We start from the raw sequence: 15,009 nt of genomic DNA on the forward strand, positions 1-15,009 counted from the left end.
ATAGGTTAATCGGAAACAGGTATTTTCATTTAAATTTTTAATGTTAAAAACTAAAATAATCCCATACATTCACTTAACATAGTCATTTTCAAAATAAATAATATTTACTACCTCACTTACTTTTCAAGAAAAGTATGGGAAGCAGTAAGGGCAAGCATGGTTAATTCTACTTTACAAATGACAGGTTCAGATGGACTAAAACATTTCCAAGGTCACATGGCGCATGAACATCAGAATCAGAACTCAAAGCCAAGTTTTCTCACATTAAGACTTTATCGCTATAGTGTATTGCTTTGTTATTATTATTAAAAAGCACCAAATTGGTTAAGTTGCACTGAAAAAAAATTAATCTGTCCAAAACAAATAATAATTCATTTATATTTGCCTAGGGAAGGTTTATCCTTAAATACCTGAAGCCCTTTTGTGTGTATGGCTGTCAGGTAGGTCTTTCAAATGTTATAAATAACATTTTTCAAATGTTAAAAATTTCACTTTTCACTTTCTCCTACTCACACTTTCAATGTAATAATTCTGTTTAAAGCAATTTAAATAATTGTTGATAGGCAGACCATAGGCAAAATTCAACAAGCAATATTAGAGAAAGGAAAAAGAAGAAAGTCAAAAGGACTGCTGCATTCCTTAAAGTCTGTAGCCAACAGCAAATTGGATCCAGTATGTTGTTCTCACCACAATTCCCATTAAAATCTCTTTCCCCTTCATTCATTCTCATTGTCATTTATTCTCTTCCTCTCTTTCCTCCTCCTCATACTCTGTCCTCAGTCCTTCCTCCCTCCCTTCCTCCCTTTCTCTCTCTATCCTCCCCTCCTCACAAAGTAATTATTTGGAAAGCTTACAGATCAAGCCAGCTTCGATGGAGACTGTGCGGATTTAGAGATGATCTTACCTCCAACACTATTGCATGCTTTGAAATCCTCACCTTAATATCATATTGCAAAAAGTAATGGCTCAGTATATCAGTTATGATAGAGCCTGGCTGTGGCTAATATAAGATTGAAAGGTATCTTACCACTTCTTTTTCTTTTTCTTTTTTTCCTGAATAATATTGCAAACTAAAGGTTTATTTCCTAAATAAACATTGGGTACTCTTAGTCCTGACTTGGAAACGTCAGCAAATTTTTAAGTTGATACATTATAACATACTTTTTAATTATAGTCCTGTTGCTGTTTAAAAGTCTCCAATGCAATAGGTAAGTAGTCAGTCACTAATGGGGATTAAGAGCATATAATGTTTACCAGGTTTGTAAACAAAGTTCTTAAGTTCAAACGAAAAAGACACTTCTCCATGATCAACTACAATATACCTGGAACATATAGACTGAATTTTTATAATTCAGAAAATATGACTTAATTTGACCAAGATAATAATTCTAATCATTTATTTCCATGTTTTGAACTCAGTATTATAATGACATTTGTAACAAAATGAATAAAGACCTCAATCAAGATTAGAATCGCGAAAGCCTGTAGGGGGAGCTCTCACGCCCTACATCAGTCTCAAAGCCCTACAGAAAGAACTCTTTATAAGAGCCCGTCTAACTTCCTCTCCCCTCTGTAAAAGAATTTCCTCTCCTATGTTCTAGCAGACTTGCACGTGGCTCGCCATGCTGCATGTTTAAGATCGCAATCTTCTCTCTCCTCCCCCAATAAATCTTTCTTTGGGGAGAGAAATACCTGACTTTTTGTTTAGAGTCAACATGTTTAATGCTGTCCTTATTTTATCTATCTATCTATCTATCTATCTATCTATCTATCTATCTATCTATTTATTTATTTATTTACACGAGGCAACCCGTGGTTGACCTCACAGATTGCAAGCTTACAATCCCTTATATTTTTTAATTTATTTTTTGTTTTTATTTTTTACATCTACATCACCTGGTCTTTTCAGGTGGTCTCCCATCCAAGTACTAACCAGGCCCGACCCTGCTTAGCTTTCGAGATCAGACAGGATCCGGCTTGTTTGGGGTAGCATGGCCATAGACAATGCTGTCCATATTTTAAAAGAGAATAAAAGCAATGTCTTTGGCTGAAAATTCTCCTTAGGGGAACAATTTTTTAAATGATAGGTAATATTTCACAATGCATACTTTAAAATATAAAAATTCTGATAATAAATTTCTCCCTGATTAAGTCTATATTCCTGCCAATTCTAAATTATGTTTTAAGAAATGTTTCAATTATGCAAATTAGTATTTTGTTACATTTAAAAATGAGGAACCTTGTTCTCATATTCATAACACAAATTTTAAAAATTTACTGAAAAGGCTGAGATTGTCTCTTGGAATGGAAATAGCCAGCCAGCCCTTCTTCCCTCCTTTCCCTCCCTCCTTCCTTCCTTCCGGTCCAGCCCTCCTCTCTCTCTCATTTTCTTTTTTCTTTTTTTTTTTTTGACAAACTCTAGTTGAGAGTACATGGATTATTTGCAGGATAGGTTTTATATTCCGGGGGCGGGGAGGAGTGTTTGAGGGTGGAATTTGTGTGTATATTAGTTTATACAATATTAAAGAGAACTGAATCTCACTATTATTTTTCTCTCCTAACTCCCTTCTGCAGCCTATTTTTCCCACTTGCTGAATCCTGGCTGTTCCTTCCTACACTATCCGGTCATCAACCTTTAAGTGTCCCAAGCCCAGTGAAAACTTCTCTGCAAAATGCTCTTAGAATCAGGGCCTGTAGAGATACCACAGATGGCCGGTGTTGGATGAAAGAGGCTTTATGCCAGACACCAAAGTCAGGACTCTAGAGGGAGAAAGGGGAAAGGTGTGGAGGTGGTCATGAAAATGTTCTTTATACAATAGCTCCTTCTTTCTACAAGCATATGAGTATTTCATTGCATTTTACTTGGAAAAAATAGACGACTCTTAATGATATGCACTAAGAAATATGAGCAAATGAAATCTCATTTAATAGAGTTAGATAACACAAAATTCAGTTCTAGTTTAATTTGAAATACACTTTGATTTTTTTTTCCCTATGAAGCCTCTCTTCCTTCCTAACAATTATTTAAATGAGTTTGCATTTATTAAGCATATGCCCACTGCTCTCGGATACAGTAAGAAAATGTGACAAGTAGGAGCACAAAGTTAGAATAAAACTTATGCAACAAAATGTATATACCTTTCACAGGTAATACTCAAGGTATATAATCTAAGTATAGATACCATGAGTTATACTACATATAATATAACATAGATGAACAGTAATTTACTTTCACATACACTACTGGGAAATAGCTTTTAGGGTTAAAATAAAACTAATAAGTTGGAATGGGCTCTATATTTTCTTATTCTACATAATTTTGTCATATATCTCTTTTCAAATTCTTTCAAAGAAAAAATATCAATATAAACATCAAGTCCTATTAAATCAGAGGATAGAATAATACATGAAAAATGCAGAAGGGAATGGTAAACACAGCAAAGTTACAGAAGACTCAGTAGAAGAATGAAATATATCCCTCCTCCTCCCATGGTTTACAGGGGCCAAATATGTAGGATAGCTACAGTATAACTGAAAAAAAAAAAAAAAAAGAATTCTCCCATGCCTTCTGATCATTTTGAAATAAAAAATAAAAATAGAAACAACTATATCCTAGTTATTATCCTAGCAACTATATCCTAGCAAATCACTGAGCTAGAGAAGAACCATCCTGGAGAACAATACTTTCACTGTACAGGAAAAGAACAAAAATATCAGAGATCTAAAGATTAAGTATATTCAGTTACACACATTTGGAAAAATGTTCACATTCATAAGTGAAGTTTCAGTGGTTGTGCAGTTAGTGGTTGAAAAATAAAAGTAAATTTCCACTCAATTATTAACTACAACTTGAAACTGGATTTACATCAGGAGCAAGAATGACGCTATAGCAAAGAAGGAGTGTTAATGTCATAGCTGTTCACTGATGTGATCGAAATCACAGGGCAACATTTTGGTCTCTTTCCCACTGTTTCCCACTGGTGGACAACACATACGATAGATTTAGTAGCACGTCTTAGGTCATTTTCGTTTGACACTTTCTGTGATCCAGACACCACATAGAAACACACCATGAACTACAAGGGAAAGAGGGAGAAAACCCCATAGTTCCTTAAGTCCCACACCACATCGGGTGTTATTCAAAAAAAAGTAAAAGAAATATTTTTCAAGATTCCATTCTCCCTTTCTTTCTCAGAAAATTAATTGCCATCTGAAAATTTAAAAATAACAAGAAAAATAGATGGTGGGAGAAGAACATAATAGCTTCTCATTGTTCTCACAATCGACCTTTCTCACTCTTAAATTTAATACAAAGTGTCTTTCACTGCTTCTCATCTAACTGGCTTCTCTTGTGTGTTTAGAAGACTATCTTAGGACAGAGACTAGATCCAGTGAATTCGCTTACAGCACTAGGGTCAATGGTGTCACCCACTAGGAACCAAAACCAGATTTAAAGAACAGACTGGCCTCAAAGGAAGCAGCCAGAGAGTTGAGAAAATAACAACCGCATCCCGAGCTTTTCCATATGAAAAGCACTCTCTAAGACCTAGAGAAAATAGAAAATTGAATTAAAATACGCTGCCCTCAAGGAGCAGAAACAAGAACAAATATGGTATCAATAAATAGCACATGAATAGGAACAGTGAACAGGCTGCAGAGGTTTAGAGAGAGTATTGGTATGGAGAGAACTTAGACACACAAGTGGGGCTGTAAAATTCAGGAGGCTATGTTGGATAGGATTAGACATCTTGTGACAGTCCCACAGAAGAGATTTAGGGTTCTGGGACATAGTCCCATTTACCACAAAATCTCATGTAATTGTAATAGTGGCTTTTGTGCATGTTATTTAACCTGTGAAACTGTCTATAATGTGGGAGAGGTATTATCATCCTTTATAACTGAGAATAGTGAGGTTAACAGAGGTTCTGTAAATATTTAAGGTCACATTGCCAGAAAGTGGCAGGTATTTCTCACCAGGTAGAAAGAGAGGCAGTGGTAAGCAGATGTCCTTTTGCAGCCCTAAGCACATTAGAATTAGTGTGGAATATGAATTGGAAGTGGTTGTGGGGCAGGGTGAATTAGATGGAAACAAGAAGGAAAGTTAGAAGAGTGTTGCAAAAGTCCAAGTAAGAGAGGAGTTAGTAGCTGCCCAACAAATAGGCATCAAATGGAGAGATAAGGGAGACAATAGAACTTGAAACAGGAAAAACCTTATAATAACTAGAACTATATAAAATTAGTGGTCTTATGTGAAAATGCAAATGAAGACAATTTAGTCGAGAGCAAGATGAACACATTTCTACAATACAGACTTTGGTGATTTAAAGACATAGCAATTTCTGTGGTCTCTTCCCACCTGAAGTAGATGATTTTATGATCATTTGAATCTTTACTTTTTAACTGTGCTCTCCTGTCACATTAAATTAGTTTTGTGTTAGTTGCTGAACCATGAAATCCATTTACTTTATGTAAGAAGGTAGCTTATCTCATGCAATTCTAGCCAGAAAACAATAACTGTTAAGTTGAATCCCACTTTAGCAATACAAATTTTACCAACCAGAAAAAATAATGGGTAAAACACAATTTAGTTAAAAGGAAAAAAAAGTAACATTTTCAGTATGAAATGAGAAAACTGGGGGTGGGAGGACTTTTCATTCTAAAGAAAATGGAAAAGTCTTCCATAAAACCACCCCAAAGTATTATTTGGCTGCTCAGGTTTTTCCCTTAGAAGAGAAGGAGATGTTATCTTCACACAAGTAAATGAAATAAGTTCTAGATGGATGGAAACTAGATAAGAAAAGGAGGATTTGAATCTGAACTGTCTGGATTATCTGCACAGAAGATATCCCTTATTGATCCTTGTTCCCTCACAAGTAGAACAGCAGTAACATAGTGCTGTTACAGAACAGAGCACTGGGATTAAGCTTGGCTCTGCTTTTCAGTCTTTCTCCAAGCCTGGGCAAACCATTTCACTCAATCGCGTTTCTGAAAGTGTCCAACAGGTACTCAACAGACATCTGTTGTGTAACTATTGTACACTGCTGTGGGGTATGGAAATGAACATAATATGAATTTTGTCATATATACAGTGAGAGCATACAAACCTGTAATCAAGTTATGGCCTTGAAGTGTTGGAAGTGTTATGATAGCTACTTTGGGATTAGTAGAGGGAATGATGAAAAAAAGAACAGTCACTTTTACAGAAGGGAGGAAGGGAAGAATCTCAGGAAAGGGTCCAAAAAACCAGTATCTTTGACCTAAGTTTTGATGAAAGGGTTGGTATTTATCAGGTGCCAATCACTAGTAGTTTTAGTGGAGTGTATATTTATATGTGTGAGGGCAGAGTGCTATGCCAGACATAGCAAATACCATGGAAAAGTGCAAAACTTAAATAATAAGCAGTCCACTATGGCTGATGCATCCAGCTCAATGTCTAAATCAGAGGGAAGACCAGGGGTTGGAAAGGTCTTTATGAGCCTAAGGCCATATCATCAAAAAAATTAATTTGTCAAAATTACAATAGGAGTTGAAAAGCAATGGCTAGATATAAACACAGCATATAAGATATGACACATGGGACATATTGGCATATGAGATAGCAAACAGTTTATAGTTGGTTGTAACTGATAAAAAATGAACAAACAACTTGAAAATGAGTAAAGATGAAATGTCCAATAAAAGTATGCAAATATATTTAATCTCACTACTAAACAAGGTATAAAAATTAAAGCAAATGGGCATATTATCCATTTATTAGATTGGCAAAGATGATTCATCATTAAGATTGTATCAGCAAAAGTGTAGGAAAATTGTATACTCAACAACAGAGGTAAGGCATTATCAAACAATATTTCTGGAGGTAATTTGACAATATCTAACAAAACTATTTAACCTAATATAGCAATTCCTTCTAGAGTTTAAGCTTAATAAACAAATCAAACTAGTATGAAAATATTTATTATATCTATTTAACATTATTTACAAGAACCAAAAAATGAAAACAATCCAAATGCCCAAAAGTAAGTTATTTAAATTATGATATATCCACACCATGGAATATAAAAAAAAAAAAACTAAAATTATGATGTAGCATTTGTTTTAATGACAAGGAAAATAACCATAATAAAATATTAGGTGAGAAAAGGCAGTTGCTAACAATGTTCATTAAAAAGGAAACAATGCTGAAAAATGACACCTTTGACTATGGTCAAATTTTTTGTTTCCTTCATTTTGATCTCCATATTCTTGCTTAACAAATAGATTAAAATCTTTAGAAAACTTGAAGTGTAGAAGGCAGTCAACAACAGTACAATATCTATGAATTTGGGCACATCACAGGTGTACCTCATATTGAAAAATAATAACCTTTTGGTCTTTCTACCTCTATCAAAGAATACGCAAGTGTAGAAAATATAACAACTATAGATTTAATCTCCTTTTGAATGGATCAAGAGATATAAAATTAACATGTTGAAAGGAAACATATCCTCCAGTTATTTAGGCTAAAGCTTTAAGCAAGTTAAAATTAAAGTGGTAGAAAAAGTCAATAAATGTAGCTATATTTTTAATACTAAAATAGTCAAAACAACCAAATAAAATTAACTTCTATTTTTTTAAAGTTTGTGAATTCTAAATTAATTAGCATTCTAATTGAGAATTATCAGAAATACATATACATATATGTACATACACACATAATTAATCACTTTTCCAAAAATTAAAATGAAATATGAAACTATAATGGAACTCTCATACATTATCAGTGAAAGTATAAACCAGTTAAAACATTTTGGAAAACTGCATTTGCTAAAGTTAGAATTTCATATATGCTCTGATCTAGCAATTTTGCTTTCGGGTATATAATGCCCCCAAATATATATACATACATACATCTATATATATGTATATTTTTCAGAAGGTATAATCAAAATTGTTCATAGCAACAGAACCAATCAATACATTTCAGTATAGTCACACTGAGAATAAACTATTAACAGTTTATTCTCAACATCATACATGGATCTCACAATCATGATTAATGAAAGAAATTATAGTGGGTGGGATAGTGTGTCACAGGGAAGCCCCCTTAATCCAAGGCATTCATTTTCCTGGCTGCCAGGAGTGTTGCCTACTGAGTTCCTCTGCCAAAGGGAGCAATCTTTTGGCAGAGGAACTCAGTTGGTGTGAATGGTTGATGTGGGCCTGGTACCTTTGTTTCAATGCGGGACATCTCTGAAGGGCTGCCCTTGCTCTAGAGCGCCCTATGGATTTGAGGCCTTTGGCACAACTGCTCTTAGTTCAAATGCTTCCTCTGCCTAACCAGCTTCTCTCATTCCCTTATAGAAGTTGTTGCCAAGAGGGATCCCCAATAAACTTTCTTCATGCAAATCTCTGAGTTTCAGAGTGTTTCCTGGTGGACTCAGACAGCTAACAAGGAGAATCCATCACCAGTAGAGAACTGATAGCCCCTGAAATGTGATAATGGTGTAATTATTAAAATTTTTGATGGTGCAAGAGAATACACTGAAGAGTACAATATTGTGGCTGTCTGAAAGTTTTGTGTGAAGTAGTAATTGTAAGAGCAATAGGATCAGATGGTTCTTGCTGAGGGCACACTAGAGAAAGACAATGAAAAAGTGAGGCCACCAATTTATGGCAAAGTATGAAGATCAGGGAACTGTTTCTGTTCTCCATTTCTGTATAATAAACCATCCCAAACTTAGTGGCTTAAAATAATGACCATTTTATTATATCTTATGATCTGTGGGTTGACTAGGCTTAGCTGGGCAGCTTTTCTTCTCCCTGTGATGTTGCCTGGAGTCATCTCATGGCCTGATGTTCCGGAATATAAAATATGGTTCACTCATATGGCCGACATAGGATTCTGGCTCTTGCCTAGGGCATCAGCTTAGGATTTCAACTGGAGCACCTCAGTTGCCCTTCATGTGACCTTTCCATGTAGCTTATGTTCCTCATAGCATGGTGGCTGGGTTCCAAGAGGAGGAAAAAAAGTTGCCAGTCTTCTAATGGGCTCAGAAGTCCAAGAACATAACCATCACTCTGCCACATTTTATTAGTCACAGCTAGTCCCAAATCCAACCCAGATTCAAGAAGAACAGATATAAGCTTTATATCTTGAAACGACATGTTTATATAGGGAAAATTGTAAGGAGTACAGGATACTCTCATCTTTTAAGACTAACTACATGTATTCTTGGTAATATGTAAAGAGACTCTCAGTTCCTGCAGTCAGAGAGCAGAAAAGGCTAATAATGAGTCTCTGGGCTTAAATATAAGGGAAAAATTGACTTCACAGTTAGCCCCAGCAAGTCTGCTGCGCCAGGGTCAGGTCCCTTATTGAGAAGGAGAGGGACCCTGAGACTTGAGATATGGACATTTCACTCAATACCTTTGCAAGTATTTTATCACTGGATTGCCCTGAACCTCCTTAGACTAACCGAGTGGACTACATCACTCTTTTAGGTCTGGTACCAATCCCTGTATAAAGACATGCCAAGGCCTCTTATCACCATTGGGATAGAGCCTTCTTCCCCTCCAGGCTACCAGAAAAAATTACTAAGTTAAGTTATAACATAACATGACTGGGTAAGTACTGGGTCCACTAAGGGAGCAGCATGGTCCATATAATGAAGAAGCTGTGAGCCCTAACAAATATGCATGGCCAGAGCTGAGGGAATGGGTTCAGGCTGGATCCTGAGTCTTGGATCAAATGGGGAAGAATATAAAGTTTAATAAGGGACAGTTTACTGATATGGGAACAATCACCTACAGTATAGATGTTACTCTCTGAAAATGACCCTAGAAGACAGTGGTAACTCACTGCTAAGACAACTCTTGGAAATTTGGAGGAAGCAATGGTCCAAACCATGTCAGACAATAGAAAAAAAGGATCAAAAGGCGCAGAAAGGTGGGCATGGCAGAGAGTATATTCTAGGACATACTAGGGCTAGAAAACCTACCAGGTGACCACGTACTGTGGGAGGGCCTGGAGGACACACAATTTACTGAAGTCATAAGAAATGTACTCGTTAGGTAGGTTCAAGCAGCACTGATGTGCCTGGTGGTGCTGTCCACCTAGGCCAGGGCTGATCATAAGAGACGCTGTCATAGAGCAATGCTTCTGACAGCAACAGTGAGCACAATAGTCAAGAATGGCAGTCAGAAGAGCAAGCAGGGATTGTTGATCCATACAGGGTACTGGAGATAGTTAATAAAACTCAGCATTCTTTGTGGAAAGACAGATAGGCAGCCAACAAGGGTACTGTCCAATTATATGATCAAAACAAATCAAAGATACATGACTTTGAAGTCAAGAAGAAATGTTTCAATAAACATTTATGACCCCTTTTGTAGTTTTAGGACATGAGCCAGTTTTCAGAGATCAAGCCCATTAACTGGGTTCCCATGAAGAAGGACCTAAAAACCCATGGCAAGTATATTTGTTAATGATTCCCACAGTCCCTCCCCAAAAGGGCCTATGGCTATTTACTCAAGTATCCAAAACTAGGGAATGGGGAATATTCAGACATGTCAAGGAATGTTGGATACAAAATTATAGGCAGTAGTGTATGACTTGTGTGGTTTGTCAGAGGCCTGGAAGGAGATTGATTGAAAGTTGGGAGACTGGAGGTCTGGGGAAGAGGAACCTGGAAAGACCTATGGTAGTGAGCATGAAGTGTGAAGAGCTTAAAGAGCTTCTCATTTGATATTAGAGCCTATCAGAGAGCAGCCACCACAGGAGAGGTAGGCACGACCAGGCAGACAAATGATTTGGTCAGCTGACATCAGCCAGCAACCCTTGACTACTTCAGTGGTAGCATAATGGTGTGTGAACAGAGTGGTCATGATAGCAGAGATGGACTCTATGCATAAGCCCAATATCGTCAGCTCCAACTCATTGAGATTGATCTACCTACTGCCCGAGCCACATGTCAAATTTGCCAGCAGCAGAAACTGACACTGATAACCTAGTATGGCATCATCCCTCTGGGAAAACAATCAGACACATGGCAAGCTGAAATACACTGGAAACCTTCCATTCTGAAAGAGGCAATGATTCATCTCAACAGGAATTGATACATATTCCAACTATAAGTTTGTTTTCCCTGCCCTCAGGATCTCAGCTGCCACCACTATCCACAGGCTTACAGAGTATTTAATCCCCCAGCATAGGATGCTATGTAACATTGGACTGGACCAGAGCACTACCTACATTAAATGAGAATATGAAAGTGGACACATAACTATGAAAACCCACCAGTCCTATTACATGTCATACCACCCAAAAGCTGCCAGCCTGACAGAGAATGGGATGGCCTTTTGAATTTCCACCTGAGGTTCCAGCTTGGGTATGATCCTTTTCCAGCATGGGGTACCATATTTCTAGAATGCAATATACAGCCTAAATCATGATGATTATATTGTTTATAAACCAAGGGGCGGATATAAGAATGGCTCATGTATCATTTCTCCCAGTGACCCATTTGGGAAATTTGTGCTTCCCAAGCTCAAAACTCTATGTTCTAAAGGTGTAAAGGTCTGGTTCCCACAGGGGAAACACTTCCAAAGGGGATGCATCAAGGGGAAAATGAAACTTTAAGCTATGGCTGTCATCCAGTCACTCTGACATTGAGCATCTTGTATCAAGAGACCAGCATGGAAAGAAGTCACAATTCTAGCAGAAATATTTGATTCTGATCATTAGGAGGAAATAAGGCTGATGTTTTACAACAGGGCGGTGAGAACATGTTTAGCACTCAGTTAATTCTCTGGGGCACTTTTGTTATCCTCCTGACAAACCGTGATAGTACATGGACAAGTGCAGCAGCCTGAGAAGGTCATGGTGTTCAGGAACGCAAATCCTTTAGAAATGACCACCTGGATCACTCTACTTGGTAATCCATCTAGACAAGCAGAAGTACAGAGAGTGAGGGAACCCTGGAATTAGTAGAAGATAAAAGAAATGATGAGTATCAGTTGTAGCCCAGAGAGCAGCTGCTGAAACAAGGGCTTTATTTTACCCCAACTAGGCCCCTCTTGCAAGTTTTCCCAGGAAAACAGACCAACCAAAATCCTGGAGTTTTTCCCCATGAGGCTAAAAGAACCAAGTGAATCTCAGTGGCACAGTGGGTGGACTCTATAGACGCTAAGTCCACCTCTCCAATTCTTCTCTCACTGAAATGGTCAAGACCAAGGCACAAGGACCCAGCCTCCTTGACCAGCTGAGTGAACCCAGCCCTAGAGTTCTGTGTGGAATAGACTGAGATTTTCTGTGCAACTGCATCTCAGTTCAACCTCCTCCTCTGCTGAAACCTCCTTCCTGCATTCCTTCACAGGTAATGTTGCCAAGAAGACTCCCCAATAAACTTCCTGCATGTCAATCTCCATCTCAGAGTCAGTTTCTAGGAAAGCTAATCTAAGAAGCCAAATACAAAAGAATGTATACATTATAATTATATCTATAAAAAGTTTAACCAGAGGCCGTGGTTTCCTTTGAAGAGATATAATGACTCAAAGAGAAGATAAGGGGCTCCTGGAGAACTGATAACGTTCTGTTTCTATCTGGGGGCTACTAAAATGGATGTGATCACTAAAAATTCATCAAGCTGGAAATTATGTCTATTGCATTCTATTTTTATATTCTATACTTAAAGAAAATTGTTTGTTTTTAGAAGTCCACATCATATAATCTTTCCTGAGCATTCAGAAATGATTTCACTTTTGAGGTGCCACAAGATTATCACTATGAATATGAATTGTCATCCTTCATCCTTAGGCTCTGAATTCAACATTCTGTGTTCAATGCCAGACTTAGATACTTACCAACCATGTGAATCTGGTTGGATTTTCTTTTTTTTTTTTTTTTAATTTTCTTTTTTTAGGCGAGGCAACCCTTGGTTGACCTCACAGACTGCAAAAATTCTGTCATCTTACAATCCCTTATTTTTTTATTCTTTACACTTACAGCACCTGGGCTTCTTAGGTGGTCTCCCATCCAAGTACTAACCAGGCCCAATCCTGCTTAGCTTCTGAGATCAGACGAGATCAGGCTTGTTCAGAGTAGCATGGCCATAGACTCGTTGGATTTTCAATTCTGTTAACCTTATTTCTCCATTCTTTAATGAAAGTGAAAATAGTACCAAACAGAATTGTTATTATTAAATAAGATAATCCAGTTAAAGAACATAAGGTAATGCTAAGATAAAATATAGAAAATACTCAATAACATGTTAATTATTATGGTTCCTTTTCATGAAGAGATAAAAGTAAATTTAAACTATTTCTAGGACATGTTCTGAATTTATAGTTCTTAATCTCCAAAATAAAGAAGATGATGCTCACTTTACAAGATTTTCTGTGATATTATATAAAACAGCACTGTGCTTAGAATTATGAGTCAATTGAAATACATATTTTCCATTCCTCTTCCTGCTTATGGCCAAAGAAATTATAATTACATAATGGCTGCTAATATTAGAGGAACAATTTTTAGTCAATGAATAATTTTCAAAGTGATTTTAAATCAAGTACCATATCTCATACTCCCTATAAACCTTGTACCTAGCACAGAGAGTTGTAATAATATATTATCAATTAATGTTTATGATAGATGAGATAAAAATTATATGAAAATGGAATCCATAATTTAGATCACAGCATCATGTTCTAGATAACTTTCCCAATTAGTTTGTCACAATGTGAGTCATGGAATTGACTTTACAAATGCGATAATATGAAAAAGTTTTATAAAATATAAGCTGCAAAAATTAGTGTTTGTAATATTAAAATGTATTTTATTACTTGTATTATAAAATAGGATTCAAAAATAAAAATTTTAAATCAGAAAACTTGAATGTAATTAATCAGGCTACAGATTTACAAAGCTCATTAGATCATAATGCTTTTTAACAATGGATTAATAACTTATTTCTAAGAACAAATATTAATATTTTTACTATAAAATAAACTTGGTGGAATGTTAATGATATGTATAGATTTTGTTCAGACTCAAATATAACTTCTATTACTAACTTTGGGTCTTGGGCTAAGTTTCTTATCTCTATGAACCTATTTTTTCATCTGTAAAATGGGAGTATCGCCTGCCTAAGAGGGCAACTGTGAAGACTAGAAACAAGGTCAGGAAAGAGGTTAACACACTGAAATGCAGTAGGAGTTTAAAAACGCGGGCTATTTATATCATGAGTATTTGCATTATGAAATATATTGGTGAGGGCCCGATAATTGATTTCATTTTAGTTTTGACAGAACTTGTCAGTTCTGTCTCTCTCTCCCTCTCTTCTAATAGCTTTGAGGTTTCACAGTAAAATATAAATCTGCTACCCTATTTATTATGTTTGTGCTGTTCAATAAACACATTACAATATTTCAATTCTGGCACTAGTATCTTGGCAAGCATTCTGGCTAGAATATATTTTGTGCTTCAGGACCTAAATGTGTAGTGACATATTAATACATTATGAAATTCTACAAAGATGCAGTGGCCTTTAAGAAAGAACAAAGCATATGTTCACACTTCATTGCATAATATTGTCTATCCTGTCATCATTTATCAGTTGTTCTGGCAATTGTGTCCTTTGTGGATAACTTAGAACAATTTCAAATTCCATAGATGAGCTATACCAAGGTCAGACTATCAATAGGCTGCTAATTTGAGTTATGCTACATTAAAAGAAATATCAACATAGGCATATTTTACTAATAACAAATTCTATACTTTGAATTCCTTTCATTTGAGAAAAATAAAAGAATTACATGTAGATATCAACCATTTTCTAGTTCAAGGAAGAATTTTGCTATAAGGTATTTATATTACATAAAATGTGACCTTTTAAAAACTATTACATGTTTGGGTAATGCCTGAAATAGTAAGAAATCTATGAACTGCCTGCATAAATATAGACCTATATAACTCCACATATCCAAAGGTAACATTCATTACTTAACTTTCTATAAGATCCAATGATCTTC

The 15,009-nt window shown here is 36.2% G+C and overlaps 1 protein-coding gene and 2 pseudogenes across 12 annotated transcripts in view; all 3 read right to left on the reverse strand.

The window, feature by feature from the left end:
• DLGAP1 (DLG associated protein 1) overlaps nucleotides 1-15,009 on the reverse strand; it is an 822,162-nt gene that overhangs the window by 772,650 nt on the left and 34,503 nt on the right. The gene's annotated exons all lie outside the window — the stretch shown is intronic.
• LOC111731429 lies at nucleotides 1,885-2,003 on the reverse strand (annotated as a pseudogene).
• Nucleotides 12,979-13,097, reverse strand: LOC111731437 (annotated as a pseudogene).

Source organism: Pteropus vampyrus, unplaced genomic scaffold, assembly GCF_000151845.1.
Source record: "Pteropus vampyrus isolate Shadow unplaced genomic scaffold, Pvam_2.0 Scaffold373, whole genome shotgun sequence".
In the NCBI taxonomy this organism is placed as follows: domain Eukaryota; kingdom Metazoa; phylum Chordata; class Mammalia; order Chiroptera; family Pteropodidae; genus Pteropus; species Pteropus vampyrus.